Below are 26,785 nucleotides of genomic sequence, written 5' to 3' on the forward strand. Positions count from 1 at the left end.
GAGGGGCTTATAGAAGGTCTTCTAGAGATTTTCAAACTATGAACAGGGAGCCATTACCAAGGGCTGACATCAAGCTTTCTGGCTGAGGCCAATTTTTTGAAAAAAATAAATAGAATAATCTAGAACATGCAGGGGAAATACCCATGTATGAAACTTTTATTTTCTGACAGGAGGCTATAGGTATAGATATAGATTCCTCCCCCCCACCACCATTATGGGTCACAGTAAAAGAAACAAGGGGGATTCCCAGATGGCCCAGTGGGTAAAGAGTCTGCCTGCCAATGCAGGAGACGTGAGTTCAGTCCCTGGGTCGGGGAGGGACTGGAGAAGGAAATGGCAACCCAGTCCAGTATTCTTGCCTGGAAAATCCCATGGAGAGAGGAGCCTGGCGGGCTACAGTCTGTGGGGCCACAAAGAGTCGGACATGACTTAGCAACTAAGCAACACCAACGTAGCAGGCCAGGCACTGATGCTCAACCACCCTCATGGGACTTTTCCTAAGGTGGAGGTGGCCATTGGGCAAACTGTCTGACAAATAGTCACGCAACTTATAACAGTGCTAAATGCGATAAGGAAGAGCCTGGGAGAGAGGAGTTGTTAGGTTGGCGGAGAAGTCTGAGGAGGCCTTTTTGGAAAGGTCACAGTAAAGCCCAGATCTGCGAGGGGAAGGAAAGAGGCTGGAGGAGAGCAGTGCAGAGAGTACTAGGACAGAGAGAAGAGTGCTGGGGGTGGTGAGGTGGGGCGGCCCTTGGGGCATCAAGAAGTGCATAGGAGGTTGATGTGGCTAGATCTGAATGAGCAGGAAATGGGGGCGTGAGCAATGAGTAAACTGGAGAGAGAGAGACTGAGCAGGGCCTGGCTACAGGGGCCAAGCCCGGTGAGCAGTTTGGATTTATTAGTCAATAAACACCAGCGCAAGAGCTCTTAGCAGGGGAGGGACAGGCTTTGACCCTGGTGTTGACAGGCTTTCTCTGGCTGTGGTGTGGGGAGAGACTGACGGTGGAACCTGGAACACAGGGAGGCCGTAACTTCAAAGTCCAGGTGAGAGATGGCTGCTGGCAGTGGAGGCAGAGAGGAGCAGCTCACTTTAAGACAATAACAAGTGTTGACAAAGATGTGGAGAGGGTCTTCCCTGGTGGTCCAGTGGCTGAGACTCCGCACTTGCCATGCAGGGGGCCTGGGTTCGATCCCTTTTCAGGGAACTAGATCCTACATGCCACAACTAAGACCCAATGCAGCCAAATAAATAAAAAATTTTTAAAAAACAATGGCAACAAACAAGGATATGGAGCAATCAAAACCATCATACACTGCTGGTGGGAAGATTGTGGGCACTGAAACAGTCTGGCATTTCCTCAAACAGTTAAACACAGAATTACCGTATGGCTCAGGAATTCCCCTCTTAGGTATCTCCCCAGAGAAATGGAAACACATGTCCCCACAAACATTTGCATGAGAATGTTCATAGCAGCCTTGTTCATAACAACCAAAATGTGGGAGCAACCCAAATATCCATCAGTTGATGAATGGATCCACAAAACAGGCGACCTTCATACAGTGGAATATTATTCAGCCACCAAAAGGATTGAATTAGTGACAGATGCTACAACATGGATGAACGTTGAAAATATTATGCTGAGTGAAAGAAGTCAGATAACACAAATAGCCACATACTGTAGAATTCCATTTACAGGAATTATCCAGGATAGACAAATCAGACAAAGTAGATTAGTGGTTGCCTGGGGCTGGGATGGGGGTGTGCCGAAGGAGTTTCTTTGAGTGATAAAATATTCTAAATCTGATTGTGCTGACAGTTGTACAATGTGATTAACAAACTAAAATCCACTGAGCTGTACGATTTATTTATTTTTGTAATTCAAAATTTTTTTGGCCACACCGCGTGACATGTGGGATCTTACTTTCCCCACCAGGGATTGAACCTGGGGCCTTGGCAGTATGAGAGCATGGAGTTCTAATCACTGGACTGCCAGGGAATTGCCTGAACTGTACAGTTTAAATGGCTGAATTGTACGGTATGTGACTTCTGTGTCCATAAAGTTGTTGAAAAATTGCTTCGGGGGGAAAAAAAAAGCTTCAGGCTATGTTTTGGTGGGAGACTGTATGAGTCTTGGGCATGGTGTGGGCTGAGAGGAAAGGAAGGATCTAGAAGGCCCACAAAGGTGGCTTAGCCATCTAGACAACGGGCCTTCTGTCAACACCACTTGCAGAAACTTCTCACATTTTCCTGGTTAGTAGGAAGTGCTCAGTAAATGTCCATTGTTATTTTTATGGCAATCCTGTTGAAAGTTGAATCAGATCCATTCACTCCTCCTTGGAGACTTTCTGTGCCTCCCATCTCACTGGGAGTAAAAGTGAAGTCCTCACTGTGGCCCCTAAGGTCTGGCTGGGACGGTCCCTCCCCTTCCATTCTCTGGATTTCTACCCCCTATTCAGTGGCTCTGGCCACGCTGGCCTCCTTCAAGCTCCTCCCATATTCTGAGCACAGTCCTACCTCAGGGCCTTTGCACTTGCTGTTTGCTCTTCCCCAAAGGCCACATGGCTCCTTCCTCACCTCCTTTAGATCCATATTCAAATGTCACCTCCTCAGTGAGTCTGTGAAGCCTCCCTATCACCTTATGAATGACTGCACCTCCCCCATCTGCTTTTTTCTCCATCACATCACCATTATGGCACACCAGATCTTTCATTAAAAAAAAAAAAGTTATTATTTATTTATTTGGCTGCATCTGGTCTTAATCATGGCACGTGGTGGCGTCATTGCATCACACGGGTTCTTTTGTTGTGGCACACAGACTCTCCAGTTGTCACATGTAGGCATAATTGCTCCATGCCATGTGGGGTCTTAGTTCCCTGATCAGGGATTGAACCCACGTTCCCTGCATTGCAGGGCAGTTCTCAACCACTGGATCATCAGACAAGTCCCTAAATCTTTCACTTCTTTGCTTGGGTTATTGTCACCTCTCTCCCTAGAGACTCATGAGGGCAGAGACCTGCCTCTCCTGTTCCCTGCTCACTACTCAGCGCCTACTGGAGTCCCTGGCATGTGACATATTTACTGAATGAAGGAAAGAATTCAAGTTCATTTCCTTTTGATGCACTTGCTGCAGGGTTAGAGCCATGGCCTCTCCTCAGTCCCTCCAGTGTCGCCCACTTGGCACGAGAGATGCTGGCAAATAAACTCTGATCATCCGTTTGGGGAAAGAAGTGCAGGGTACTGTGGGGACACCGGAGGGCACACCGTGTGGAGCCTAGAACATTCCAAAAGAAGCTTCCAGAGAGGGTGACATTTGGGCTCAGCTGTGATGAGAGCAGGGGCGAGGCTGAGACTGGGGTGGGAAGTGGAGAAAGGAGGGCATTCCAGGCTCAGGGGGATGGAGTGCACAAAAGCCTGGAGGTGTGAAACAGCTTGGGACATTCAGGAAACTTCCACCTGCCACCCCAGCTCAGTGGCTCAGGCCGAAAACCTCCCAGTCATCACTGACTCCTGTCTTTTTCTCACACCCCCACATCTGATCCGTAAGCTGGCTCTGCTTTCAAAATATTCCCAGAGCCTGATCAACTCTCCTCACCTCTGCAAATACCATCATGATTTGCTTGGACTATTGCAGTAGCCAGCTCAACAGGCTTTCTACTTTGGCCCTCCAGGCCTCCTCTACATGTTCTTCTTGCCCAGGAAGGCTGTTAACACCTAAGTCAGCTCACATCCCTTCTCCTTGGCTCCCATCTCACTTGGAGTAAAAGCCAGATTCCTTTCCTTGGCCCAAAGGCCCTAAATGGTCTGCCCCTCAATATTTCTCACCTTTGACCCTCTTTCCCTCCCCATCCAGCCACACTGGCCTCATTCCTATTTCTTGAACACACTATGCAAGTAGGAACCTGCCCCAGGGCCTTTGCGCTGGCTACTTTTTTTCTCTAGGGAATGCCCTGGTTGATGCCCTTGTCTCAGTCCAGCCTCTGCCCCTGTGTGGATGTCCCAGAGCAGCCTCCCCGGCTACCAGAGCTGCAGCCCCAGTTATTGTCTTCCCCAGGCCCTTAGTCCAATTCGTCTTTCTTCAGTGGGGTTAGTTCTGCCTGACATCAGGCTACAGGTTTGTTTATGGAGCTCCCGAGGGCAGAGTCTTTGCCTGTCTTGTTGCCAGCTCTCTCTGCAGTACCTGCACACAGAAGGTGCTAGAGGATTTTGTGTCTAGTGATTAAAGAAGTGAGACTGGAGTGGGAGGGGAGCAATGTGCAGGGGTGAGGCTGTTGAAAGTCTCCGACTGTTGAGCCAAGGAGCTGAGGGGTCTACTGGGGGAGGGGAGGGTCCTTGGAAAGGGTTATCAGGGTGGGAGGCCACCCAGCCGCCTCCTCTAGAAAACTGAAGGGCTTGAGGAGGAATATTCCATGCACCCAGGGTGCTGCCTCAGACCTCATCCACTCACTCACTCACTCACTCACTCATTCATTCATTTGGCAAACAAATAGGTATCCATGCCAGCCAACAAGTTGACATGGGCGTAAAGAAGGAGGCGGCCAGGACAGCAATGTTTTCTTTTTTCAATCCTTGGCTGCACCATGTGGTGTGTGGGATCTTAGTTCCCCACCAGGGATCGAACCTGTGCTCCCTGCAGTGGAAGCATGGAGTCCCAACCACTGGACTGCCAGGGAAGTCCCCAGGGATAGCAATGTTAATAACATTTCATTTTACTTTTGGGCTTCCCAGATGGCACTCGTGGTAAAGAACCTACCTGCCAATTCAGGGGCCATTAAGAGATATGAGTTCGATCCCTGGATTGGGAAGATCCCCTGGAGGAGGTCATGGCAGCCCACTCCAGTATTCTCCCTTGGAGAATCCCATGAACGGAGGAGCCTGGTGGGCCACGGTCAATAGGATTGCAGAAAATTGGACTCGACTTTGAAGCAACTTGGCACGTACTTTGCTTTTTAAATTTTTTTATTTTTAATTGAAGGATAATCGCTTTGCAATATTGTGTTGGTTTCTGCCATATATCAACATGAATCAGCCACAGGTATCATACATCCCCTCCCTTTTGAACTTCCTCTCACCTTCCACCTGTGCTTCACCTTTATGTGTATTGTAATTTACCTACAGTCGCATGCACAGGTCTTCATACAGTCTGACGGGCTTTGACAAATGAATACACTCGTGCCAGCTCAATATCCCAGTTAAGATATACACTGTTTGCTTATCCCAGGAAATTCCCTTGCACCCCTTCCCGGTCAATCCGCCATCCCCAGGAAACCATTAGTCTGTTTTCTTTCACTGTTTATTAATGTAGCCTGTTCTAGAGCACTGAATGGAATCGTACAGTTTGTATCTTTATAGAGTTCTTCATTTGCAGAGCAATGATTTTGAGGTGCAGTCATCCTATTGAATGTATCAATAGTTCATTGATTTCTTTTTCTTTTTGGCTGCACCCTGCAGGATGTGGGATCTTAGTTCCTTGGCCAGTGATCCAACCTGGGCCCCGGGCAGTGGCAGCTCGGAGTCTTAACCATTGGACTACCAGGCAAGTCCCAATCATTGCTTTAAAAAAATTTTTTTTTATTTATTAATTTTCATTTTTGGTTGCACTGGTCTTCATGGCTGTGAGGGCTTTCCAGTTTTCTCTAGGAGAGTAGGGGCTAAATTCTAGCTGCGGTGCGCAGGCTTCTCATCCTGGTGGCTTCCCCTTGTTGCGGAGCGTAGGCTTTAGGATGAGTGGGCTTCGGTAGTTGTGGCTCCCGGGATCTAGAGCAGAGGCTCAATAGTTGTGGCCCACGGGTTTCGTTTTTCCGCAGCATGTGAGATCTTCCCAGATCAGGGGTTGAATCCGGGTCTCCTGCTTTGGCAGGCAGATTCTTTATACCACTGAGCTAGGTCTGCCTACAGAATCTGAAGCATCAGCTCCACCATGGAGATACCGTCTGCCTATCATTTATTTATTTGTCTTTGATCATCATTTATGTAAAAGCCACAAAAATTGGAAGCTACCTTAATGTTCACCAGTAGGTTAATAAATAGGGGTGCATCTATCCCAGGAAATATTATACACCTGTTTAAAGAAATGAGAAAGAGCCATGGACTGACAGAGGAAAAGCTCTAAGATGTATTGTTGACTGAAAAAAGCAAGTTGCCAAATAATAAATACAGTGAGAGAGAACTTCCCTGGTGGTGCAGTGATTAAGACTCCATGCTTCCATTGCAGGGGACATGGGTTGATCCCTGAGTTGGGGAACTAAGATCCACATGTGCCAATAATAATGATAATAAAAATAAACAATCTCATTGACCACCAGTTGCAAGGGAGGTTGGTAATGATGCATTTTAGGTGAGCACATTTCTGTCTCAGACAAAACTGGAGTTCTACGTACAACAAAGGAAGGAGAGAATTGCTGTTGAACAATGAATCTCTGCATTTTAAGTTAAGCCCACTCAGGAAAGATCCTGAACATTGGGCTCAGTTCCTTGCCCTCTGTACTGTGGGCAGAAGAGAGCCATGGGAGACTTTGAAGCAAGGTAGGCTAGGTAAGGGGGCTTCCCTGGTGGCTCAGCAGTAAAGAATCTGCCTGCAATGCAGGAGCCACAGGAGACGCAGTTTTGATCCCCGGGTGGGGAAGATCCCCTGGAGGAGGGCATGGCAACCGACTCCAGTATTCTTGCCAGGAGAATCTCATGGACAGAGGAGCCTGGTGGGCTACCATCCAGGCGGTCGCAAAGAGTCAGACACGACTGAAGCGACTTAGCACGCATGCACACACAGGTTATCTGGACCCCTTCCAGCAGACACTTTTTAGAATTGCCTGGGGTCCAGGGACCCTCAAAAGGTTTGTAGATAGAATTTATGGAGTCCGTGAACTTGGATAAGGGAAAGAAATCACCTGCTTCCTTGGTGGCTCAGTGGTAAAGAATCTGCCTGCCAATGCAGGAGACACAGATTTGATCCCTGATCCAGGAAGATCCCACATTCCTCGGAGCAACTAAGCCTGTCCGCCTCAACTATTGAGACTGTGATCTAGAACCTGGGAGCCCCAACTACTGAAGCCTGGGCCCCTAGAGCCTGTGCTTCGCAACAGGAGAAGCCACTGCAATAAGCCCAGAGTGGGCCTAAAGTGAGGAAGTGTTAGTCACTCAGGCAGCCCGACTCTTTGCGACCCCATGGACTGCAGCCCACCAGGCTCCTCTGTCCATGAGGTTTTCCAGGCAAGGATACTGGAGTAGGTTGCCATTTCCTTCTCCAGGGAATCTTCCCGACCCAGGGATCGAACCCAGGTCTCCTGCACTGCAGGCAGATTCTTTACCGACTGAGCTACAAGGAAAGCCCCAACAGAGTAGGCCTCGCTCACTGCAACTCGAGTAAAGCCCTTGCGGGATTGAAGACCCAGCATAGCCAAAAATCAATAGCAAAATAAAATTATTTTAAAAAAGAAAAAGAAACTGCATCTTTCTTTTCAGTAACCTCCAACTAAAATCCAACATTTCATTCTGTTTTTGGGGCGGGTTGTATTTTCTGCAGAAAATACAGAGACAGGCCTCTGTAGACAGGCCTTCCAATTTTGTACAAAGACAGGCCTCTGTCATTGGATAGAGGCCAAGGAACTGAGTCCAGTGTTCACCATCTTTGCTGCCTGGGGGCTTAACTTAAAAAGTAAGATCTTCAAGATCTTGCCACTTCCCCATTAAAAGATGAAGTCTGTGTCTCTCCCCCTTGAGCCTGTTTGACTACCTTGCCCAATAGGGTTCAATGAAAGTGATGCTATGTGAGCTCTGGGGCTAGGTTATAAAAATGCCATGTACTTAGTTCTGCCTTGTTCTCTCTGGACAAACTCTTAGAACTCAGCATCCATGCTGTGAGGAAGCCCACGAGTGCGTGGAGAAGGCTGCATGGGGAGGACTTGAGGTCCCCCCACCCCGTCCCAGCTGAGCTGCTGCCCAACAGCCAGTTCCAACTTGCCAACCAGGTGAGTGAGCCATCTTAATGGGTTCCCCGACTCCCAGAGGAGCTGTCTCACCTGTTGCCTCATGGATCCGAGATGAGCTGTTTCCCCTTAGCCCCACCCCAAATGCAGATTCAAGAGCAAAGTAAATGATTGCTATGGTTTTAAGCCACTGAGTTTTGCAGAGGTTTACTGCATATCAGTGGATAACTCATATAGTTATGAATGTAGGTGACAACCCACATTAGCAATACCTGTGTCGAATTGGCAATACCTGTAACTTTGTTTATTCTGGAATCTCTTATCCTACTGATAGAAATCACAGCTATTTCCAAACCATACCAGAGCTGTTGCAGATGTTTGAAATATTGTTTCAATTCCACTTTGGAATTATAGAACCTACTAGTTCTTCTCCCTTAATACGTTAATAAAGAAGCATGGGACTTCCCTGGAGAACCAGTGGTTTAAGACTCCGAGCTTCCAATTCAGGGGATGTGGGTTCGATCCCTGGGCAGGAAACTAAGATCCCACATGCCAAGTGGTGAAGGGAAAATTTAAAAAGAGAGAATTCCAGAATGAGATAATGGTGGTAGAGACTTGATATTGGTCCCATAGTGCAGCAGGAAGCCCCCAAGACGGCTGCTAAAAATCCCCATTCTTGGCATTCCCACACAACTACATTACATTTATATATGTAAGTGATGGGAAATTAGAGACATAACTCCAAAAATAGTTAATGACCTAAAGGACAATAAGTTTGGGGATTGTCTTTCTACTTGAAAAACCATCATTTCATACGGTATTGATTTCAGACTAGTCAACATCTAACTTAACTGGTACGGACACTCTCAATCAATAATAAACAGAAAGTCAGGGGATTAATAGATACACATCATCATATATAAAATGAACAATGATGACCTACTAAATAGTGCAGGGAACTATATTTAATACTTTGTAATAACATATAATGGAAAAGAATGTGAAAAAGAATATATATATATAGCTGAATTGCTTTCCTGTATATCTGAAAATAATACAACTTTGTAAATCAACTATACTTCAATTAAAAAATAAAATTAGAAGGCTAAAAATAATATAAATAAGCAAAATGTAATTTTGTAAGCATTTTAAATCTTAAGAATTACAGAAATAGTTATATAATAAAATCCATCAAGGGACTTCCCTGGTGGTCCAATGGTTAAGACTCCATACTCCCAAGGTAGGGGGCACGGGTTTGATCCCTGGTCGGAGAACTAAGATCCCACACGCTAAAACAGTGTGGCTAGAAAACCAAAACCAAAAAACATCAATAATATACTCAAAAATAAAAGTAAGTCAAAGATACGTTCCCCTGGAAGGTGTGCCTGCTTAGTTGCTTCAGTCCAACTCTTTGTGACCCTATGGACCATAGCCCACCAAGTTCCTCTGTCCCTGGGGATTCTCCAGGCAAGAATACTGGAGTGGGTTGCCATTAATAGGAGTTGACAAATAGCAGGCTTCTGGCCATAACCAGCCCACTAATCTGTTTTTATAAGTAAAGTTTTATTGAAACACATTCTTTTATGTATTGTCTATGGCTCTTCTTTTTTTAATTGAAGTATAGTTAATTTACAATGTTTTGTAAATACATATGCATACATATATGTGTATTCTTTCTCAGATTCTTTTCCATTATAGGTTACAGATATTGCATAGGGTTCCCTGTGCTGCACAGTAGGTCTTTGTTGTTTATCTAGTTTATGTACCTTAGTGTGTATATGCTAATCTCAAACTCCTGATTTATCTCCCCTCCCCTGCCCCGTGGGTCTTCTTTCACTTCAAGATCAGAGTCAAGTGGTGCTGATACAGGCCATAGGATGGCAAAGTCTAAAATATTTTTTCTGGCCTTTATAGACAAAACATTTGCCTCCCCATCCCTAGAGTGTTAGAGGATACTTAGGTGGGCTTCTTAGTGCCTAAAGCTGCACTATGGCTGCTTCCCATCACTTACATATGTAAATGTAATGTAGTTGTGTAGGAAACACCAAGGATGGGGATTCTTAGGGGCTATCTTGGGGGCTGCCTGCTGCGATCTGGGACCAGTATCACATGGGGTGCAAATAGCTGACTATTATCCAGCCCCGTTTGTGACACTCAACCTAGCTTTCAAAGCTATGGTTGAAATGTTCCTCACCCCTGTCCCTCACCAGCCCATAACATTCCTGACCACCCCCCGGGGGACCTGCTCTGTTCCCCGTGACCTTGATGACTTTTCTGCATCCATCTGGTTGTCCTCATGTCACCTTCTGGCTTTGGGCTTGTGTTTCTGCATATCTGCTATTAATTTAAATGAGACAGAGTCTACCTTCCGAAGGCAGAGAATGAAAAGTTGTGGGTTTTAGCATATAGGGACAAGAATGTATGCCTACAATGCTCTGTTGGTTTGATGAAGGCATCTCATCAAGGATGCCTTTCAGGAATTCAGAGCTGGCGGTTAAAACAAGATTAGCAGAGAGGAGAATTCACGGAGCATGATTACATTGCATTTTGGGGCCGCAGGGCACAAGGGCCCGGTTTTGGTTTTGGTTAAGTCTGGTGCTGGATAATTGGTGCATATACGTAGAGTTAATTCACGAAGCTGTTCACTTCTGAAATATGTTCTCTTATGCATATGCACTTGATGTTGTTGTTCAGGTGCCAAGTTGTGTCTGACTCTTTTCGACCCCGTGGACTGCAGCATGCCAGGCTCCTCTGTCCTGTACTATTTCCCAGAGTTTGCTCAAACTCAGGTCCATGGAATTGGACATGTTTATATTGATAGTCCAATATAAACTTTAAAAAAATTCGATTGTCAAGGAGGCAAATTATCCAATAACTCCTTAGTGTCTCAAGCTTTTTAGATTGAGTGTCTAGTGTCTGGCTGTGCCACTGAGGCTGAGTGGCTCTGGGCAACTTACTTAACCTCTTTGACCCGTAATTTGTGCATGTGTAAAATGAAGGTAATGCTTATCAAGCAACATTGCCTGAGATAACCAGAGGCAATCTGAATCTCTGTCACAGAGAGGATATTGAAGACATATCACTGCTGCGTTTGTCACGTGTTGTGCTTAGTCACTCAGTCCTGTCTGACTTTTTGCGACCTCATGGGCTCTAGCCCGCCAGGCTCCTCTGTCCATGGGGATTCTCCATGGTCCTAATACTGGAATGGGCTGCCATGCCCTCCTCTGGGATCTTCCCAAACCAGGGATCGAACCCAGGTCTCCCGAATTGCAAGTAGATGGATACTTTACCATCTGAGCCACCAGGGAAGCCCATAGGTTTTGTCATAGTTGTGATAAATGGATAAAGATATGGAAAATGCAGAACTGCCATGCCAATAAATGGATAAGTCACAAGGCAGAACTACAACGGATTCCCAACCTGTGGGAAAGCTTTTACCCTCCTTCTTTAAAAAAAAAAAAAATTACTTATTTATTTGGCTTCACTGGGTCTTACTTGTAGCACATGGGATCTTTAGTCGAGGCATGTGGGATCTAGTTCCCTGACCAGGAATTGAACCCAGGCCCTCTGCATTGGGAGAGAGGAGTCTTAGACACTGGACCACCAGGGAAATCCCTTTACCCTCCTTCTTAACTCTTTCAATAGTACGTTTTGCTTTCTGAAATGATCTATCCCTTTATTTATTGACTTGTTTACTCTCTCACCCCTCCCCTCATCCCCTGGAATGAGCCCATTTTGTTCATTGCTGCATCTCCAGCGCCCAGAACTATGCCAGCCATAGTAGCAGGTGGTCAATAAATGTTTAGTGACTCAGTGAATGAATACAGAAATGAAAGTGAGACTCAGTTTTTCACTGGCCAATAGGAAAACTCTAATAAATTTGATAACATTCCATAGGGAGGATGTGTAACACAAACTCTACCGTATCATCCATTTTGTAAACGAGTGGAAGTTGTTTGCCTTTCCAGAAACTGACTTGGCACTCTTACCCAGTAATTCTGTTTCCGGGACTCTATGGGAAGGACCCTTGTGGCTCAGACTGCAGTGCAAGAGATGCAAGTTCAATCCCTGGTTTGAAAAGATCCCCTGGAGAAGGGAATAGATACCCACTCCAGTATTCTTGCCAGGAGAATCCCATGGACAGAAGAGCCTGGTGGGCTACAGTCCATGGGGTCACAAAGAGTCGGACATGACTGAGCAGCTTTCACTTTTCTTTCATGGGAAGGACATAACCTTAAGATCTGCAGGAAAGCTGATGCACAAAGATTTTCTCTGTTGCATTATTTGTATCAGTAAAAAAAAAAAAATAAATGCAAAAGATATTTGTAATCATAAGTTGAAATATTTATAGTAATAATAAGCTTTAGAGGAAAGGTTCTGTAAAGTATGGGATAGCAACGTTATGGAATGTTATGCAATCATTTTAAGTGAAAGGGGAACATGTTTTTATGATGGACTAAATCAAAATAAGCAGAATGCGGAAGTGCTGTGTAATGTATTCTCAACATGAAATGGAAGAAAATTATTCAACTTGGAATTAATGGAAGGCTCCAGAGCCAATAATGGAGACAGAATCACCAGAGGTTTTGCTTTTCCATCTTTTGCTTATCTGTAGTTCCCAAACTCGCTCCACACCATGGATGCAATTTTTTCTTTTTCTTTTTGATAATCACAAAGCAAGAAAGTCATTTTCAGAACCGAGTGTTTACTCCTGCTGACCGGTCAAGGATTCAGTTCTGGAGATTGTGGAACAAATCCAAAATGCAGAGGTGGCACTGGGTGCAAACGTAATTATCCCAGAGAACACTTGACAAGGAACCAAATGTCCAACCAGAGGCAACTGAGGAAGTAAACCCTACTCCACCCATAGAAACCTAGGCAGGCATCAAAAGTGATGTTTATAAGCAGCCTGAAGCACCATGGCAAATGTTTATGTGGAGAGCCGTGTGCAAAACAGCAAGATATAAAATGAAACATGCAAAGAAGAAAACGAAGAAAATGACATATGTAATATCATCCCCTCTGCATATTTGTGTAGTCATTTATCTGTATATATACACATGCACACATATACATACATAGAGAGGATTTTATGTATATATGGTGGCTTAGTCGCTAAGTCGTGTCCGACTCTTGCAACCCCATGGGCTGTAGCCCACCAGGCTCCTCTGTCCATGGGATCCTCCAGGCAAGAATATTGGAGTGGGTTGCCATTTCCTTCTCCAATATATATATATATAGGGGCACAGAGGGGGTTTTATATCCCCACAGAAAACAGTGGGATGAGTAAATATAAATGTGTATTATGTTTAAATTATAAATATATATTAAATATAATATTATATAAACACATATTAATATTTTGTAGATTTATATTATAAATTGTGTATTTATAAAAAATGTATATATATATATGAAATTAAGAGACAAAAACCCGGATGCCAACCACCTAATTTAACAAAGATAAAACCCTTAAAAATAAATATGTTAATTTATAAAACATTTCTGCCAATTAAAAGTAAACCATGCAGAAATGAAAAAAAATATGTCAGAACACTATTCCTGGTTATTTCTTGATGGTGGACCCCCTGGGGGTTAATCTTGCCCTTTCCACTTTATGATCTTCCCTTGTGGCTCAGCTGGTAAAGAATCCACCCGCAATGTGGGAGACCTGGCAACCCACTCCAGCATTCTGGCCTGGAGAATCCAATGGACAGACGAGCCTGGCGGGCTACACTCTCGTAAAGAGTGCCAGGCCTCCCTGTCCATCACCAACTCCCGGAGCTCACTCAAACTCACGTCCGAGTCGGTGATGCTCTGTCTCCCCTTCCTCTGTCGTCCCCTTCTCCTCCTGCCCCCAATCCCTCCCAGCATCAGAGTCTTTTCCAATGAGGCAACTCTTCACATGAGGTGGCCAAAGCATTGGAGTTTCAGCTTCAGCATCAGTCCTTCCAATGAACACCCAGGACTGATCTCCTTTAGGATGGACTGGTTGGACCTCCTTGCAGTCCAAGGGACTCTCAAGAGTCTTATCCAACACCACAGTTCAAAAGCATCAATTCTTCTGCGCTCAGCTTTCTTCACAGCCCAACTCTCACATCCATACATGACCACTGGAAAAACCATAGCCTTGACTAGGCGGACCTTTGTTGGCAAAGTAATGTCTCTGCTTTTTAATATGCTATCTAGGTTGGTCATAACTTTTCTTCCAAGGAGTAAGCATCTTTTAATTTCATGGCTGCAGTCACCATCTGCAGTGATTTTGGAGCCCAGAAAAATAAAGTCTGACACTGTTTCTCCATCTATTTCCCATGAAGTGATGGGACCAGATGCCATGATCTTAGTTTTCTGAATGTTGAGCTTTAAGCCAACTTTTTCACTCTCCTCTTTCACTTTCATCAAGAGGCTTTTTCGTTCCTCTTCACTTTCTGCCATAAGGGTGGTGTCATCTGCATGTCTGAGTTTATTGGTATTTCTTCCGGCAATCTTGATTCCAGCTTGTGCTTCTTCCAGCCCAGCATTTCTCATGATGTACTCTGCATAGAAGTTAAATAAGCAGGGTGACAGTATGCAGCCTTGACGTCCTCCTTTTCCTATTTGGAACCAGTCTGTTGTTCCATGTCCAGTTCTAAGTGTTGCTTCCTGACCTGCATACAGGTTTCTCAAGAGGCAGGTCAGGTGGTCTGGTATTCCCATCTCTTTCAGAATTTTCCAGTTTATTGTGATCCACACAGTCAAAGGCTTTGGCATAGTCAATAAAGCAGAAATAGATGTTTTTCTGGAACTCTCTTGCTTTTTCGATGATCCAGCAGATGTTGGCAATTTGATCTCTGGTTCCTCTGCCTTTTCTAAAACCAGCTTGAACATCTAGAAGTTCACAGTTCCCCTACTCTATTCAAAGAGAGGCTCAGAGCAGAGTCTCAGGGAACTGAGAGGAGGCTGTGTTTCCCTTCAGATTAGAGGACTGGAGCCCTCGACCCCAGTGCAGAGGGGCCACAGGTGAGAGGACAGAACCCTTGATGCCATAGACCATGAGCATCACAGTTAAGGTCAGTCCCCCATCTCATCGCTGATTCCCTGCTTCTCACTCAGTGGTGAAATAGACCAGTAGCTGTCTTAGTTTCCTATGCCTGCTGTGAAAAATCACTACACCTAAGTGACTTAAAACAGCACACATCAGGAACCTTCCTACCCTGTCGGTGGGAATGTAAAGTGGTACGGCCACTCTGGAGGACAGTATGGAAGTTCCTTTAAAAACTATAAATACAGCTACCATACGATCCCACTCCTGGGCATATATCCAGAAAGGACAAAGGTTCGAATTCAAAGAGACACACGCCTCCCAGTGTTCACAGCAGCACTGTTCACAATAATGAAGACATGCAGACAACCTAAATGCCCACCGCCAGGCGAATGACTAAAGCAGATGTGGAACACACATACAGTGGACTATTACTCAGCCAGAAAAACGGGATAACACCATTCACAGCTGAGCGCAGAAGAATCGATGCTTTTGAACTGTGGTGTTGGGGAAGACTCTTAGGAGTCCCTTAGACAGCAAGGAAATCCAACCAGACCATCCTAAGGGAGATCAGTCCTGGGTGTTCATTGGAAGGACTGATGCTGAAGCTGAAACTCCAATACTTTGGCCACCTGATGTGAGAACTGACTCATTAGAAAAGACCCTGATCTGGGAAAGATTGAAGGCAGGAGGAGGAGGGGACGACAGAGGATGAGATGGTTGGATGGCATCAACGACTCAATGGACATGAGTTTGGGTAAACTCCGGGAGTTGGTGATGGACAGGGAGGCCTGGCGTGCTGCAGTCCATGGGGTCGCAAAGAGTCAGACACGACTCAGCGACTGAACTGAACTGAACCATTCGCAGCAACATGAATAGATCGCAAGTCAGACAGAGAAAGATAAATATCATATGATATCACTTATATGTGGAATCTTTAAAAATGATACTAATGAGCTTACTTGCAAAACAGAAACAGACAGACTTAGAAAACTTAGGGCTACCAAAGGGGAAAAGTGGGGAGGAGGGATACCTTGGGATTGACATGTACACACTGCCATATTTAAAACTGATAACTGGAGGTTTCCCTGGTGGTCCAGTGGTTAAGACTCCACACTTCCACTGCACGGGGTGTGCACGGGTTTGACCCCTGGTCTAGGAGCTAAGACCCCACATGCCACTCAGTGTGCCCAAAACCAATAAATAACATAAAATAGATAACCAACAAGGACTTACTGTATAGCACAGGGAACTCTGCTCAATAGTCTGTAATAACCTAAATGGGAAATTAACCTGAAAATGAATAGATATATGTATGTGCGTTAGTCACTCAGTCGTGCCCGACTCTTTGCGACTCCATGGACTGTAGCCGGCCAGGCTCCTCTGTCCATGGAATTCTCAGGGCAAGAATACTGGAGTGGGTTGCCATTTCCTTCTTCAAGATATATGTATATGGATAACTAAATCACATTGCTGCACACCTGAAACTAACACAATATTGTAAATTAACTATACTCCAATATAAAAACAAACAAAAACAAAACAAAAACCCCACAAGTAAAAACAAACAATCTGGGACTCAAGATTGGCATTTGAAGATGGGCCAGTCTTGTGGGACCAAGCCCTCAACCTGTGGCGTCTGTGCTGACTCTGGGTAGTTAGTGAAGTGAATTGTTGAACACCCAGCTGGTGTCTGGAGAATTGGTGGGTGTGTGTTGGGGGAGCATTGAGAGGGAGAAACCATATATATTGGTGCCACAAGTGTGAGTGAAGACAGTTTTCCTTTGCTCCCTTTTTACTCACATGAATATACTGATAAACTACTTCAAGCACACAGAAAAATCAAAAGTATTATGCGATGACTATTGCATACCCATCCTTCAGAGTCGTCGTAGAATTTTCATTCGGTTTGCTTTCTGGCTTATCTTCCCATCCACTTTTTACACTGAGATGTAATTGGCATACAACATTGGGTAAGATGAGGTGGAGATAAGATGACCTGATACGTTGATCTGTTGCAGCGTGATTACTATTGGAGTGTTAGCTAACACCTTTATCATATCTCTTGATGATCATTTCTGTTTTTGTGGTGGGAACAATTAAAATCCACTCTTGGGAGTTCCCTGGTGAGCTAGAGCTTAGGATTCCAGGCTTTCACTGCTGTGACCCAGGTTTAATCCCCACCTGGGGAACTGAGATCCTGCAAGCCTCGAGGTGTAGCCAAAAAGTAAATGAATAAACAATAAATAAAATCCAGTCTCTTAGCAACTTTGAAGTTTGTAATCCAGGATTGTTGTCTGCATTCACTATACTGTACATCGGATCTCCAGGACTTATTTATCTACTGGCTGAAATTTTATTATTTTTTTCAAGTCAGATTTACTCAGCTCTAATTTACATCATAATCATCCAATTCCATACAATAAAACACATCCTTTTAAAGTACAGCCTGCAATGCGGGAGACCTGGGTTCGATCCCTGGGTCGGGAAGATCCCCTGGAGAAGGAAATGGCAACCCATTCCAGTACTCTTGCCTGAAAATTCCTTGGACAGAGGAGCCTCGTAGGCTACAGTCCATGGGGTCACAAAGAGTCAGACACAACTGAGCAACTTCACTCACTCAACTTTTAAAGCATATGGTTCAATGAATTTGTTTCCATTTACTTACTCACAGCTCTATTGATGTATACTTAACATATAGGAAACTGTACATATTCGAAAGTGCCCAATTTGCTAAGCTTTGATACATGTACCCCTGTGAAGCCATCACCACAAGCAAGATGGTGACCACATCATCACCCCGAAAGTTTCCTGTGTCCCTTTGCAAATCCTCCTTCCTACCCTACCCAACCCTCATCCCCAGGCACCCATTGACCTGCTTTCTGTCACTGCAGATTAGTCTGCATTTTTTCTAGACTTCTATATAAATGGAAGCATACAGAATGTTCTATTTTTTTGGTCTGGCTTTTTTTTGCTCCGCAGAATTATTTTGAGGTTTGTCCACATTTTTGGGTGCTTCAAAAGTTCATTCCTTTTTATTGTCCAGCAGTATTCCGTGGTCCGGTGGTGCCAGACTTTGTTGATTCAATTGCCTGTTGATGAACATCTGGGGTGCCTCTCCTAGTTGCTTACGGGGCTTCTCTTGTGGCTCAGCTGGTAAAGAATCCGCCTGCAATGTGGGAGACCTGGGTTTGATCCCTGGGTTGGGAAGATCCTTGGAGAAGGGAACGGCTACCCACTCCAGTATTCTGGCCTGGAGAATTCCATGCACTGTATATGTATAGTCCATGGGGTCACAGAGTTGGACACAACTGAGCGACTTTCACTTCATTCACTTCACTTCTCCTAGTTGCTTATAATAAATAATGCTGCTATGACCATTCATGGGTTTTCCCATGGATATGTGCTTTTGTTTCTCTTGGCTAGAGACTCAGGAATATAATTGTTGGGTCGTATGAGAAACGTAAGTTTATTTATCTATGGCTGTTCTGGGTCTTCATTGCTGCAAAGGCTTTTCTGTAGTTGCAGAGAGTGGGTGCTCTGTTTCTCTTGCGGTAATTTTTCTTGCTTCAGAGCGCAGGCTCTAGGGCACATGGGCTTCAGTCGTGGTGGCTCCCGGGCTCTCGAGCACAGGCTCAGTAGATGTGGCACACAAGCTTAGTTGTTCCATGGCATGTGGAATTCTTCCCAAATCGGGGAACGAACCTATGTCACCTGCATTGGCAGGCAGATTCCTTACCACTGAGCCACCAGAGATGCCTATAAACTTAAATTAATAAGAGTAGAGAGGGAAAAAATCTCCTCTGTTGAGACTTCCCTGGTGGTGCAGTGGCGAAGACTCTGCGCTTCCCATGCAAGCAGCCCAGGGTTTGAGCCCTGGTCGCAGAACTGGATCCCACGTGCTGCAGCGAAGAGTCTGCGAGGCAATTATGGATCCCACCCACCACGAGGGAGATCAAAGATCCCGAGTGCTGCGACTAAGACCGGGTGCAGCCAAAGAAATAAGTATTTAAAATTTTTTTCTTCTACCCTTCTAGGTTCTTTTGGCTGGTCCAACGATTAAATTGAATTAAGACAAATCAACAAGAGAAAAACAAAGTTAGCTTTGTGTGCAGGAGACTTGCACAGACTCCAGAGGCTCAAGGACTGTCAGGGAGTTGAGGCTTAAATGACAGCCTGAGCTAAGAAAAAGCGGGATGGGGTCTGGGGTTTCAAAGGGAAGGAAACCAGTTCATGGGAAGATGGGAAATGTTTGGTTAACAGATATTTGCCATACTATGGAAAGACAATGGGACCCAGGGGAATTTGAACAAATGGGGACCTGGCCAGCCCCACCCCACCCCCTCCAATTTAGCATACCTACCCATCCTCTTTGTATTAAACAGTTATCTCTGGGGATAGTTCTCTTCCTGGACTAGGCTCCCTATCTGAATTCTTTTAGGCAGCTAAGGGAGAGGTAAAAAGCATTTCTTGGGTCTGTCGGGCCTTGATTGTCTTCAGCTTAAAATAATCTATATACCAAAGTGGCAGGTGTTAGGGTAGCCTGTCTTAAACCCCATCAGTCCCCTCCTCTGAAACTTCTTTAGAAACTCCACACAGGAAAAGCTGAACTGGTAGATCATTCCATTATTTCATTGAATTAGTCTCTTAGTCTGGAAAATAGGTCAGTTCAGTGAAACAGTTGTGTCTCATTTTTAGGAGGTGGTAGTACAGCTGGGTTCCCAAAGTGAGGCCTATATTGCATGAGAAATGAAGTATTTAATAAGGCATTTCTATGGAAACAAAAGAAAAACAATGGTTAACGATTAGAGAAGATTAGAATCCCAGTTTCTGAGTTATGAAGGCAGCCAGTTGAGAACATTTCTACATGTTGGGCCCAGAACGTCTTCAGATGGAGTGGGGGCAAGCAATGGCAACGTGACAGGTGTTCCTGGTTCGTATGTCTCTGGTGATCTTCTTCTTTTTCTTCTTTGTAGTATTTATTTATTTGGCTGCGTTGGGTCTTAGTCATGGCCTGCAGGATCTTTAGTTGTGGCACATGAACTCTTACTTGCGGCAGGCAGGATCTATTTCCCTGATCAGGGATGGAATCTGGGTCCCCCTGCACTGAGACCACAGAGTCCCAGCCCCTGGACCACCAGGCAAGTCCCCCTAGTGATCCTTCTGAGTGTTCACATAGCAACAACGGGCCTGAAGACTGTCCGTACATGAGCTGTTTGTGATTTTGCTATCCATCTGTCCAGCTTTAGTTTGCAAGGCTTTGGGAACAGGGCAGTGTTAGTCTTCCGTGATTCCAAGTCAGAAGGGTAGGGAAAAAATTGGAAATGTTAGTATGGACAATAGTCAAATACTGGAGGAAACTAGATGAGTTCAGGATCTAGTTCAATTTACAGGGAGAAAACAAAATCTCAAAGACAATAAACAGAACTAAAATCTAATATCCATAGGTATGTATTTTTAAAAAATGACTTTTATACTTTCTGTATTTTTTTAACAAATACTCTTTTCTTAAAAAAAATTTTTATTTTTGGCATCATGAGGTCTTGGTTGCGTCATGCAGGATCCTCACTGCAGCCTGTGGGATCTTTTGTTGCAGTGTTTGGACACTTACTTCATTGCAGTTCATAGACTTCTCTCTAGTTTTAGTACCACATCTCCAGAGCACATGGGCTCTGGTGTTGTGGCACCAAGGACTCAGTTCTCATTGGCATACAGGATTTTAGTTTCCTGACCAGGGATCGAACCTGTGTCCCCTGCATAGTAAAGAGGATTCTCAAACACTGGAGCAGCAGAGAAGTCCCAACACATGTGTGTATTATAGTGTCTACTGAAATATAGTTTTTTACTCTCTACAATCACCCCAATTTCCATCAGAGATAACCACAGAAAGATAAATTTGTTTGCCAATTAAGTCTGGTTTCAAAAGACTTGGCTTGATTATTTACATATGTGCAGCAAGAATAGTGGACATGGAACAACAGACTGGTTCCAAATAGGAAAAGGAGCACGTCAAGGCTGTATATTGTCACCCTGCTTATTTAACTTCTATGAAGAGTACATCATGTGAAATGCTGGGTTGAATGAAGCACAAGCTGGAATGAAGATTGTCAGGAGAAATAGCAATAACTTCAGATATGCAGATGACACCACCTTTATGGCAGAAAGTGAAGAGGAACTAAAAAGCCTCTTGATAAAAGTGAAAGAGGAGAGTGGAAAAGTTGGCTTAAAACCCAACATTCAGAAAACAAAGATCATGGCATTCGGTCCCATCACTTCATGGCAAATAGATGGGGAAACAGTGGCAGACTCTTTTCGGGGGGCTCCAAAATCACTGCAGATGGTAACTGCAGCCATGAAATTAAAAGATGCCTACTCCTTGGAAGAAAAGCCATGACCAACCTAGACAGCATATTAAAAAGCAGAGACGTTACTTTGCCAACCAAGGTCCGTCTAGTCAAGGCTATGGTTTTTCCAACAGTCATGTATGGATTTGAGAGCTGGGCTATAAAGAAAGCTGAGCGCCGAAGAATTGATGCTTTTGAACTCTGATGTTGGAGAAGACTCTTGAGAGTCCCTTGGACTGCAAGGAGATCCAACCAGTCCATCCTAAAGGAAATCAGTCCTGAATATTCATTGGAAGGACTGATGTTTAAGCTGAAACTCCAATACTTTGGCCACCTGATGTAAAGAAGTGACTCATTGGAAAAGACCCTGATGCTGGGAAAGATTGAAGGCAGGAGGAGAAGGGGACAACAGAGGATGAGATGGTTGGGTGGCATCAGCAACTCAATGGACATGAGTTTGAGTGAACTCCAGGAGTTGGTGATGGACAGGGAGGCCTGGCGTGCTGCGGTCCATGGGGTCGCAAAGAGTCAGACACGACTCTTTGCGACCCCATGGACCTGAGCAAGAGTAGTGATGGACAACATAGAATCTTTTAATCTGCTTTGCTCGAACTTTTTATCAGAAATCTCATATTACTTCTTAAAAAAACCTCTCAAGGTGAGGAAGTCAAGCCAAGAACTTACCATCAGATCTTGCCTGCCACACTTAGAGATTTGGGTTAATTCTTCTCTTCTTGGGGTCCCCAGAATATCCTGGGGTTACTGCCCTTGCCAGGAAGTGAGCTTCCTTACTTAAGGCAATGCCAACTAGAGGTAGAAAAAGCCACACATCTACAAGGCATATATATAGAGAGAGACACGCATGAACATACAGACAGATGCAGAGACTTCATAGCTTCTATTTTAAAGTAATCATAAGATGGGTATTTGTGGAGAAGATATATAAGGTTTTGTTACCGAACCAGGTTTGTTTGCCTGATGCAGAGCAAGACAAAAATGCTAAGATGTTGAGATTTCCAACAGAAAAAAGATTTATTCATTAGGCAGCCAAGAGGGAAGACAGGAGAATACGTCAAGCGAGAAGACAGGAGAACACGTCTCAGATCTACCGCCCCGACAGTGAAGGGCTTGAGATATTTATAGAATAAATATGAAATAAATATGGAATAAATGAGTAGGGTGATCTTGGGCATATCTGAGTCACTTGCTTCTTCATGGAATGTATGTTAAAATATGGAAGTGCTGAGTGTCAAGACAACTCCCAGTCATCACATATGGTTATGAGAGCTGGTCTGTAAAGAAGGCAGAGTGCCGAAGAATTGATGCATTTGAACTGTGATGCTGGAGAAGACTCCTGAGAGTCCCTTGGACTTCAAGGAGATCAAGCCAGTCAATCTTACAGGAAATCAACCCTGAATACTCATTGGAAGGACTGATGCTGAAGCTGAAGCTCCTGTATTTTGGTCACCTGATGCAAAGAGCCGACTCACTAGAAAAGTCCCTGATGCTGGGGAAAATTGAGGGCAGAAAGAGAAAAGGGCATCAGAGGAAGAGATGGCTGGATGGCATCACCGATGCAATGGACATGAACTTGGGCAAACTCCGGGAGATGGTGAGGGACAGGAAGGCCTGGCCTGCTGCCATCCATGGGGTCACAAGGAGTTGGACACGACTGAGCGACTGACCAACAACAGGACAACTTTATCATTCTTATCACTTAGGAAATTCCAAGGGCTTTAGGAACTCTGTGGCAGGAACAAAATATATATTTCTTATTATGAATCACATTAACACGATATATGACAATATTTTAATGCATTTCAAAGTGAGTTGCAGAAACAAGCACACTCTAAGTCTTCAATGAACATTTTAACTAGGGTTCCATGTTCTCAGTTGTATTTTTTTGGAACAGGGTGAAATTTACAGAATGTGAAATGCACAGATCTTAACTTGGGTTTCAAGAAAGAGCTAACTTGTGTGATGATGTCCTTTTGCTGTTCCAGGTGCTGAAGAGCCTGGTATATTATCCCGTATGGAACGTCCCACCTCCCTGACTCATTTCTTTCCTTGTAAATTTTTTTAGCTTGCACCTTCCCCCTGCCCTCCCCACCCCACTCCCAGCCGCCTGGTGTTTCCCCAACATTAGAAGATGTGCCTGGAGCAGGGCTTCTCGCCTTGGCCCTGGTGACACTTGAAGCTGGAGGAATCATCCTTGTGGGGCCACCTGTGTGCTGTCAGATGTTGGGTGGCCTCCTTGGCTTTGGCTCATTAATCCCAGTAGCATCTCCTTCCCCAGCTGCAACAACCAAAAGATATCTCCAGATATGTCCAAATGTCCTTTGGAAGGGACAAAACTGTCCCAGGTAGAGCAACCATTGGGCTCAACATTTGTGTTGTGAATTCTTCCCAGTTTGTTCCAAGAGCCTTGGCTCCCTGATGCTGAGGGGGGCAGACAGAATACCCCATCCAGAGACCACCAACCAACCCCCAGGAGAGAGATAGATGGTTGCACAAGGACCTTGGAGCTTCTGACTTATCTGAGCCTGGGGAATGGCTTTTAGAAGGGATTCTGATGGGCAGCCAGGATGAGAACTGGTAACCCTGAGCTACTGTTGATTAAGTGTTGATGGTGGGCCAGGAAATGTGCAAGAAGTTTTTCTCCTCCAGCCCTGCTCATGCCTTTATAGTAGCAGCACTGCTTGCCAGGTTCAAATCCAAGCTGGACAAGTGATGCTTGCCCTCTGTGTCTCAGTTTTCTCATCTGTAAAATGGACTTAATAATAGTGCCAGCTGCATAAGGTCATCACGGGGATTAAATGTGGAGCTGGGTAGGTCTCTTGGCACTTCGTCAGGCACTGACTAAGGGCTACGTAAGGGTTTGACAGATACAACAAAACTATGACTGTGTATCTTGGTATGGCAAGCGTGTCCCTGTGCCTTGGCAAGGCGTGTCAGTTTCCCTGAGCTGGGAGAGAACCCTCCACGTCACAGGGGACCCAGCTCCCTCCATCTCTCCATTCTGCCTGTTGAGGGGCACAGTCCCACCTCTGAAGCTGTGCCCTTGCTGTCTTCTTTATCCTGTTCGTCCAATTTGAAAGCATCAATTCTTTGGTGCTTAGCCTTCTTTATGGACCAAATCTCATACCCATACATGACTACTGGAAAAATCATAGCTTTGAATATACACACCTTTGTGCCAAAGTGATGTCTCTGCTTTTCAATATGTTGTCTACATTTGTCATAGCTTTTCTTCCAAGGAACAAGCCACTTTTAATTTCATGGCTGCAGTCACCATCCACAGTGATTTTGGAGCCCAAGAAAATAATATCTGTCACCGTTTCCCCTTTAATCCCCTCTATCTGCCATGAACTTATGGGACCTGACGCCATGATTTTAGTTTTTTGAGTGTTGAGTTTTAAGCCAGCTTTTTCACTCTCCTCTTTCACCCTCATCAGGAAACTATTTAATTTTTAGCTGTTGGTTATCTTTCTCCTTGACCACCGTATTAGTTCCCTGTTGCAGCTGTAACAAATTGCCACAGATTTAGTGATTTAGAACAACCCAATCGGGACTTCCCAGTGGTGCAGTGGCTAAGACTCCATGCTCCCAATGCAGAGGGCCTGGGTTCAATCCCTGGTCAGGGAGCTAGCTATATCTATCTACATGCCACAACCAGGAGTTTGCATTCCACAACTAAAGATCCCATGTGCTTCAACTGAAACCCAGTGCAACCAAATAAATAAATAGAACACAGTTTTATTCTCTAACAGTTCTGGAAAGCAGAAGCCCAAAATGGATTTTGAGCTCAGTCATGTCTGACTCTTTGTGACTCCATGGACTGTAGCCTGTCAGGCTTCTCTGTCCATGGAATTCTCCAGGCCAGAATACTGGAGTGGGTAGCCATTCTCTTCTCCAGGGGATCTTCCCAACTCAGGGATCGAACCCAGGTCTCCCGCATTGTGGGCAGTTTCTTCATCTGAGCCACCAGGGAAGCCCAAGAGTACTGGAGTGGGTAGCCCATCACTTCCCCAGGGCATCTTCCCCACCCAAGAATCAAACCATGGTCTGCATTCTTTACCGGCTGAGCTACCAGGAAAGCCTAAAATGGATTTTACTAGGCTAAAATCAAGGTGTCGGCAGGGCTGTTTCTTCTGGGAGTTCCAGAAGAGAATCTCTTTCTTCGCCTTTTCCACATTTTACAGGCTGCCTGCATTGTTTGGCCTGTGGCTCCTTCCTCCATCTGCAAAGCCAGCAGAGTAGCACCATCAGTCTTTCTCTAACCCTGACCTTCCTGCCTCCCTTTGTCATTTGTAAATTACATTTGCTGTTACTGTTCAGTCTAAGTCTTGTCTGACTCTGTGACCCGACAGACTGCAGGCTTCCCTGTCCATCACCAACTTCCGGAGCTTACTCAAACTCATGTCCATTGAGTCGCTGATGCCATCCAACCCTCTCATCCTCTGTTGTCCCCTTCTCCTCCTGCCCTCAATCTTTCCCAGCATCAGGGTCTTTTCCAATGTGTCACTTCTCACATCAGGTGGCCAAAGTATTGGAGTTTCAGCTTCAGCATCAGTTCTTCCAATAAATATTCAGGACTGATTTCCTTTAGGATGGACTGGTTGGATCTCCTTATTGTCCAAAAGACCCTCAAGAGTCTTCTCCAACACCACAGTTCAAAAGCATCAATTCTTCAGCGCTCAGTAAATTACATTAGGCCCACCCAAATCACCTAGGGTCGCCTCCTCGCCTCAAATTCTTAACTTTTTTTTTTTTTTTAAACTGGCAAAGAAGATTTTATTCAAGACTATTGTAACTGTGTTTATTGCAATCAGGGAGAGATTGAATTCAATTCTGCTAAAACAAGAGGGGCAGAGTTCTTAAGCACTGGGGTGAATTAATGGAAAAGCACTGGAGGACACTGGAAAATGTGATGAGACCATCTGGGTTTGCTAATTATTGTTAATCAGAGTTCAGCTCTTGCCTCCCCACGAAGACCTGGAGATGGGGTATTTTCTTTCTTTTTTTTTTATGTTTTGTCCAGCTTTTCCTTCTGATAAGAAGATACATATGCGTATGCAAGCTACAAACTACCAAATGTGTAATACTGGTGATTTTGCATACAAGCTACATGTTTTAATATCAAATCCTTAACTTGATCACATATGTGCAAAGTCCCTTTTGCTAGTCTGAGGTCACTTATTTATTTATTTTAGCCTGAAGGCTTATGTGATCTTAGTTCTCCAGTCAGGGACTGAACCCAGGCCCTTGGCAGTGAAAGCAGTGAGTCTTAACCATGGGACCGGACCACCAGGGAATTCCCAATCCGTGTTTGTTCTGAGGTTAGGAGGTAGGGTCACTATTCATTTTTTGCGCCCTATTGTATCCCCAATGCCTGGAACAGCGTCTGTCACAGAACCGGGGATCTGTAGGAGTTGCTGAATGAATGAATGGAACAGAAGGAGCAGGACGGGCAGGACGGATGTTCGGTGGAGCAGGTTTG

General features: G+C 44.9%; 1 protein-coding gene across 1 annotated transcript in view; it reads left to right on the plus strand.

Annotated features, from left to right (window-relative positions):
* The first annotated feature begins 7,832 nt into the window (after nt 1-7,832).
* Nucleotides 7,833-26,785, plus strand: part of SULT2B1 (sulfotransferase family 2B member 1) — a 61,046-nt gene continuing 42,093 nt past the window's right edge. The window contains exon 1 of the mRNA XM_025269436.3: nt 7,833-7,962. The gene's annotated coding sequence lies outside the window, so the exon portion shown is untranslated. The remainder of the gene's footprint in view (nt 7,963-26,785) is intronic.

The sequence above is a fragment of the Bubalus bubalis genome, chromosome 18, assembly GCF_019923935.1.
Source record: "Bubalus bubalis isolate 160015118507 breed Murrah chromosome 18, NDDB_SH_1, whole genome shotgun sequence".
NCBI classification, from domain to species: domain Eukaryota; kingdom Metazoa; phylum Chordata; class Mammalia; order Artiodactyla; family Bovidae; genus Bubalus; species Bubalus bubalis.